Raw genomic sequence first — 7,784 nt, 5'->3', positions numbered from 1 at the left:
TGTTGACTAAGCTCAATGTAACATGTTCACTATAGTCAATGTAACATGTTCACTATAGTCAATGTAACATATTGACTATGCTCAATGTAACATGTTCACTATAGTCAATGTAACATGTTCACTATAGTCAATATAACATGTTCACTATGCTCAATGTAACATGTTCACTATAGTCAATGTAACGTGTTCACTATAGTCAATGTAACATGTTCACTATGCTCAAGAATTCATGTTGCTGAAGAGAGAGGGGTTTGCGGGATATGGTTTATAAAATCATCATCTCCTCCTTCTTGGGCAGTCTCCCGGCATCAAGCATGACTTTCTTCCACACTATTATGAGTTCAAGCTGACTGATGAGTTCGATGGCAGGATTTACAAACTCTGTCACAGGTGGGGCAGGTGGTGGTGGTTGAAGGGACGGGTGGGTGGGGTGCTTGGTTTGTCATACGCTCCTTCCGTTGTTTGTACTTGGCTTCCGCGTGCTCCCGGCGAAGAGACTCGAGGTGTTCGGCGCCTTCTCTGATGCTTCTCCTCCACTTATAAAATACCTTTTGGTTATATGTTCTAGTGTGGTAAATTAATTTCATTCTTTCTAACAGCCCCACTTACCTGCAATGGCTGAAACCACACATTATTCAGGATTGGTGTATGCACATCACGGTTTCCAGCATCTGAGAACAGCTCCATCTTATAAAACACAGGCAGCCGGTCTTTCCTGAATGCAGCTAATGAAATGCTATTTGGGGGCAATGTCTATTTTAAGAAGCTAATCCTGGGATTAAAGGACAAGTCTTTACGTGTTATATAAAACAAATCAGATCTACGAATGGCTGGCCTTGATCCAAGAAAGATCTCAGTTCATTAAAACCAAGTACCTGGAATGAGAGGGAAAACTAGCAGGCGCTTTAAATGATTTCTTCAAAGAAAACAATTCAAAAGCTAACTAATTAGATCACCAGCAGATGGCATCCACTTCAACAACAACAACTTGCACTTACATAGCACCTTTAACATAGTAAAACGTCCCAAGGCACTTCACAGGACCGTTTTCAGATAAAATTTGACACCGAGCCACATAAGGAGATATTGGTACAGGTGATCAAAAGCTCGGTCAAATAGGTAAGTTTTAAGGAACGCCTTAAAGGAGGAAACAGCGTTAGAGAGGTAGAGAGGTTTAGGCAGGGGATTCCAGACCTTAGGGCCTCGGCAACTGAAGGCACGGCCGCCAATGGTGGAATGAGTAAATGGCGGATGCTCAAGAGGCCAGAATTGGAGGAGTGCAGAGATCTCGGAGGGGTTGTCGAGCTGGAGGAGGTTTGAAAACAAGGATGAGAATTTTAAAATTGAGGCGTTGCCGGATCGGGAGCCATTGTAGATCAGCGAGCAAAGCACTTCACTTGTGGATTTGTTTTTAAATGGAATTTGCGCGGAGCTATGATTTCTGGCGATGATTTCTAGCAGATATTAAGACGCCCCAAAGACATTTATGTAAACTGCTGCAGATGCTGGAAACCAGAAATAGAAAATGTTGGAAGACTCAGTAGGTGAGTCGGCATCTGTGAAGAGCTCCTGAAATTTGGTCACCCTGTGCGAGGGAAACGGAGGGCCTCCTCATGGGTCTGCTCCTGGGCCTGGCCAAGGTGGCCATCCACAGGTCCAGTTCGGACGCACCCCGTGGGTGGGGGCAGGGGTCATTCTGGCTGCCCACCTTTCTTCTGCAATCTTGTTCATGCCCAGGTGGCCCTGGAGAAGGAGCATGCAGCGTACATTGGTACGTTTGAGGCCTTTGTCGACCGGTAGGCACCGCAGGGAATGGAGTGTGTCGTCAACAGTGGAAACAATATTATTTAATTTGCTAAGCTTTCTTTTCCTTTTGTATGATTTGGGAGTTTATTAGTTGTCCCCCTCTAAAAATAGGGCACTTTTGTTAGATCTTTTTGTTTGATGACACTGGAGCAACCCAGTGTCGCCTTAAGTGTTCAATTAAAAGAGGCATCTGTGAAGGAAATGGACACATTACTCAAATTTCTGGAGGGGGACTTGAACCTATGACCTTCTGACCCAGAGGCGAGAGTGCTGCCCACTGGCAGATGGTTGCTTTGATTCACTTACCTCCTTGTGATTTTGGACATTAACCTCCATGTCTCTATTGGGCCACCTAAGGATCCAGTACTCATCATCATAGGCAGTCCCTCAGAGTCAAGAATGACTTGCTTCCACACTAAATATGAGTTCTCAGATGATTGAAGAGTCCAATGGAGGACCTACAGTCTCTGCCACAGGTGGGGCAGATGGTGGTTGAAGGAACGGGTGGGTGGTGTGCCTGGGTTGCCGAGCGTTCCTTGCGCTGTCTACGCTTGGCTTCAGCTTGTTCTCAGCGAAGCGACTCGAGGTGTTCAGCGCCCTCCCGGATGCTTTTCCTCCACTTTGGTCGGTCTTGGACCAGTGATTCCCAGGTGGGGATGTTGCACTTTTTCAAGGAGGCTTTGAGGATGTCCTTGAAGCCTTTCCTCTGCCTACCTGGAGCTCGCTTGCCGAGTAAGCACTTGTTTTGGGAGTCTTGTGTCAGGCATGCGGATGATGTGGCCCATCCAGCAGAGCTGATCGAGCGTGGTCAGTGCTTCGATGCTGGGGATATTGGCCTGAGCGAGATTACTGACATTGCTGATCCTCCTTGGCGACTTCAACGCCAGAGTTGGAAAGGACACTGACCTCTGCGGAGATGTGATCGGCAGAGAGGGGGTAGGGAAAGCCAACTCCAACAACACCCTCCTCATGACGAAATGCTTAGAACACGGCCTCGTCATCACCATACCCTGTTCCATCAGAAGGACAAATATAAAGCCTCATGGCAACACTTTCGCTCCAAGCACTGGCATCTACTACGTCATTGTCCAAGCGAGGGAATGCAAAGACCTGCGCCATGACAGGAGCCAACGACTGCTGAACGATCCAGTACTAGCAATCCTTCAGAGGTTGGCAGTCTCGTGCTGCAGTCTGAGGCTCTGTTAATGGTCTGCAAGGTTCTTTTATCAAGCCTTAAGAGGAGTTTTTGGTACTTGGTCTGAGTGAGAAAAATGCAGGGGTTGTTTTGTCTGTGGCTTCTTCCGTTTTCACTCAGTTTAAAAATGCCACACTCGAAGTGATGGTTGCACCTTTATTACTGTCAGCATGTTTGCTCAGGAACGAGACATCTTGTCTTTAAAGGGAACAATGTATGTAGATATGCTGATCTCTTTGTTAGGATGGGCTAAGGGGAGAAGACTGCTCGCTCTCAGAAAAGGTAAATTAAGGCAAAGATGCTTTGAAACAGGTGTGACTTCAATGTGTCAGATGACGCAGACCGAGACAATGTGTATTTACATTTCTCATCAAATAGTCTTAGGTGTTTAATATTTTAAATGTTGATCTCGCCAGCCAGGCAAGACTGACAAGGTTAGATATATTGCCCATCCCTGTTTACAGCTGAGTGACCTGCTCGGCCACTTCAGAGGGCATAAGCACATAAGAACTAGGAGCAGGAGATGGCCATTTGGCCCCTCGCGCCTGCTCCGCCATTCAATAAGATCATGGCTGATCTGATCTTGGCCTCAACTCCACTTTCCTATCATAACCCTTAATTCCCTTATCATTCAAAATCTGTCTATCTCCACCTTAAACAAACCATTAAAACAGAGGCCAGATCGGGTAAGGGTAGTAGGTTCGCTTCCCTGAAGGACAATCTTTTCATGCTCATTTTTTTCCCCTGGCACTTTGATGGGATCTGAACACACGACCATCTCGGGGTGGGGGTCCACGACACATATATGTGTGTTTATAGCTTATAAATATTGTGGTTATGTTCAGCTGACTTTTTTAAGATGGGTCCTGCTTTAAACAGACTACAAATATTAAAAAAACCCGTGTCATGTATTAAAAAATTAATTTATTTTTCTATGTCACATGGGGTAAATTAAATTACTTATTTATGCATAATTCATACAAAGACTGTTTTCTGCTTTTTCTGAAAAACAAGACTGCTTATTTTCTTTTTGAAAATTCCTTCATCCCAAATTCTTTAAGAACTCAAAGGAATATGTCTGGTTTATTTGATTAATCCCTCGTGAATTGTTTCCAGACTTCTGGTCCAAATCAAAACAGTTCACTATCTTGCCTGTTTAGCCTGTTATCAAAAATGCCTGATTCACTGGTATGTGTCTTCTGAGGTGACATGAGATGTAGTGGAATTCTATATATTGGAAGCGAGAGAAAGCTAAATACATTTACAAGAAATATATTGGGCATAACTTCGGCATAAAACAGGCAATAGCGAAACGGCAGCCCGTTTGCATTCCATAAGAGTTTATTTTCTGTTTTTACCTTCTCTGTTAACTCAGCACTCCCTCAGTACTTCACTGAAGTGTCTGCTTAGATTATGTGCTCATATCCTGGAGCGGGGCTTGAAATCATGGCCTTCTAACTCAGAATTGCAAGCACTACCAACTGATGCAAGCTGAAAATTCTAAGTTGATACATGTTCAAAAGTTGATACATGTTAAAAAGACAAGCCTGAAGACTCTGTGCCTCAATGCGAGGAGTATTCGGAATAAGGTGGACGAACTAACTGCGCAGATAGCAGTTAACGGATATGATGTAATTGGCATCATGGAGACATGGCTCCAGGGTGACCAAGGCTGGGAACTCAACATCCAAGGGTATTCAACATTCAGGAAGGATAGACAGAAAGGAAAAGGAGATGGGGTGGCGTTGCTGGTTAAAGAGGAAATTAATGCAATAGTAAGGAAGGACATTAGCCTGGATGATGTGGAATCGGTATGGGCAGAGCTACTGAATACCAAAGGGCAGAAAACGCTAGTGGGAGTTGTGTACAGAACACCAAACAGTAGTAGTGAGGTTGGGGACAGCATCAAAAAAGAAATTAGGGATGTGTGCAATAAAGGTACAGTAGTTATCATGGGCAACTTTAATCTACATATTGATTGGGCTAACCAAATTGGTAGCAATGCGGTGGAGGAGGATTTCCTGGAGTGTATTAGGGATGGTTTTCTAGACCAATATGTCGAGGAACCAACTAGAGGGCTGGCCATCCTAGACTGGGTGTTGTGTAATGAGAAAGGACTAATTAGCAATCTTGTTGTGCAAGGCCCCTTGTGGAAGAGTGACCATAATATGGTAGAATTCTTTATTAATATGGAGAGTGACAAAGTTAATTCAGAGAGTAGGGTTCTGAACTTAAGGAAAAGTAACTTCGATGGTATGAGACGTGAATTGGCTAGAATAGACTGGCGAGTGATACTTAAAGGGTTGACGGTGGATAGGCAAAGGCAAACATTTAAAGATCACATAGATGAACTTCAACAATTGTACATCCCTGTCTGGAGTAAAAATGAAACGGGGAAGGTGGCTCAACTGTGGCTAATGGGAAATTAAGGACAGTGTTAAATCCAAGGAAGAGGCATAGAAATTGGTCAGAAAAAGCAGCAAACCTGAGGACTGGGAGAATTTTATAATGCAGCAGAGGAGGACAAAGGGTTTAATTAGGAGGGGGAAAATAAAGTATGAGAGGAAGCTTGCTGGGAACATAAAAACTGACTGCAAAAGCTTCTATAGATATGTGAAGAGAAAAAGATTAGTGAAAACAAATGTAGGTCCCTTGCAGCCAGATTCAGGTGAATTTATAATGGGGAACAAAGAAATGGCAGACCAGTTAAACAAATACTTTGGTTCTGTCTTCATGAAGGAAGACACAAATAACCTTCCGAGGGTCTAGTGAGAAGGAGGAACTGAAGGAAATCCTTATTAGGTGGGAAATTGTGTTAGGGAAATTGATGGGATTGAAGGCCGATAAATCCCCGGGGCCTGATAGTCTGCATCCCAGAGTACTTAAGGAAGTAGCCCTAGAAATAGTGGATGCATTGGTGATCATTTTCCAACAGTCTATCGACTCTGGATCAGTTCCTATGGACTGGAGGGTAGCTAATGTAACACCACTTTTTAAGAAAGGAGGGAGTTAGAAAACGGGTAATTATAGACTGGTTAGCCTGACATCAGTAGTGGGGAAAATGTTGGAATCAATTATTAAAGATGAAATAGCAGCTCATTTGGAAAGCAGTTACTGGATCAGTCCATGTCAGCATGGATTTATGAAAGTGAAATCCTGCTTGACAAATCTTCTAGAATTTTTTGAGCTTGTAACTGGTAGAATGGACAAGGGAGAACCAGTGGATGTGGTGTATTTGGACTTCCAAAAGGCTTTTGACAAGGTCCCACACAAGAGATTGGTGTGCAAAATTAAAGTACATGACATTGGGGGAAATGTACTGACGTGGATAGAGAAATGTTTGGCAGACAGGAAGCAGAGAGTTGGGATAAACAGGTCCTTTTCAGAATGGCAGGGTGCCGCAGGGCTCAGTGCTGGGACCCAAGCTATTTACAATATACATTAATGATTTAGATGAAGGAATTGAGTGTAATATCTCCAAGTTTGCAGATGACACTAAACTAGGTGGCGGTGTGAGCTGTGAGGAGGACGCTAAGAGGCTGCAGGGTGACTTGGACAGGTTAGGTGAGTGGGCAAATGCATGGCAAATGTGGATAAATGTGAGGTTATCCACTTTGGTGGCAAAAACACAAAGGCAGAATATTATCTGAATGGCGGCAATTAGGAAAAGGGGAGGTGCAACGAGACCTGGGTGTCATGGTACATCAGTTATTGAAAGTTGGCATACAGGTACAGCAGGCGGTGAAGGCAGCAAACGGTAGGGGATTTGCATATAGGAGCAGGGAGGTCTTACTGCAGTTGTATAGAGCCTTAGTGAGGCCTCACCTGGAATATTGTGTTAAGTTTTGGTCTCCTAATCTGAGGAAGGACATTCTTGCTTTTGAGGGAGTGCAGCGAAGGTTCACCAGACTGATTCCCAGGATGGCAGGACTGACATATGAGGAGAGACTGGGCCTGTATTCACTGAAGTTTAGAAGGATGAGAGGGAATCTCATAGAAACATATAAAATTCTGACGGGACTGGACAGGTTAGATGCAGGAAGAATGTTCCCGATGTTGGGGAAGTCCAGAACCAGGGGACATAGTCTAAGGATAAGGGGTAAGCCATTTAGGACTGAGATGAGGAGAAACCTCTTCACTCAGAGATTTGTTAACCTGTGGAATTCCCTGCCGCAGAGAGTTGTTGATACCAGTTGATTGGATATATTCAAGAGGGAGTTAGCTATGGCCCTTACGGCTAAAGGGATCAAGGGATATGGAGAGAAAGCAGGAAAGGGGTACCAAGGTGAATGATCAGCCATGATCTTATTGAATGGTGCTGCAGGCTCGAAGGACTGAATGGCCTACTCCTGCACCTATTTTCTATGTTTCTATGTTCCCCTTCCTTTAACTCACCCTGTCTGCAGTTTGCATTCTGTGCTTTGCAAGACCTTGCGATGACGGATCCTGACTGAGGAAGGGGAATTCCGGGGAATTATTTACTGCGTTAGAGACAGTTTGCAATGCCTACCCAATGGTTTTATGCGGCAGTGTGTTGGACTGTTTTACCAAAAGCATTGCTCATGCAGATTATGGATTTTTAACCACTTTCACAAATTACTTGTACATAGACATCAGATCGTGGTGAGATTGATAGTGATGCTCATTATAAATGTGTATGCTCAATGAGAATGCTTCATTGATTTTTTTCTGTTATCCCTTGCCCCTGCCTGGAAGTGCTCACTGTTGCTGGAGTATGGTTCGGCTTGGTGCCAGCAGATCTCTGAGACCCAGCCAAAGTGGG

The sequence above is a fragment of the Pristiophorus japonicus genome, chromosome 15 (genome assembly GCF_044704955.1).
Source record: "Pristiophorus japonicus isolate sPriJap1 chromosome 15, sPriJap1.hap1, whole genome shotgun sequence".
Lineage (NCBI taxonomy): Eukaryota > Metazoa > Chordata > Chondrichthyes > Pristiophoridae > Pristiophorus > Pristiophorus japonicus.
The sequence above is the reverse complement of the archived record's forward strand: the minus strand, read 5'-3'. Positions refer to the sequence as shown.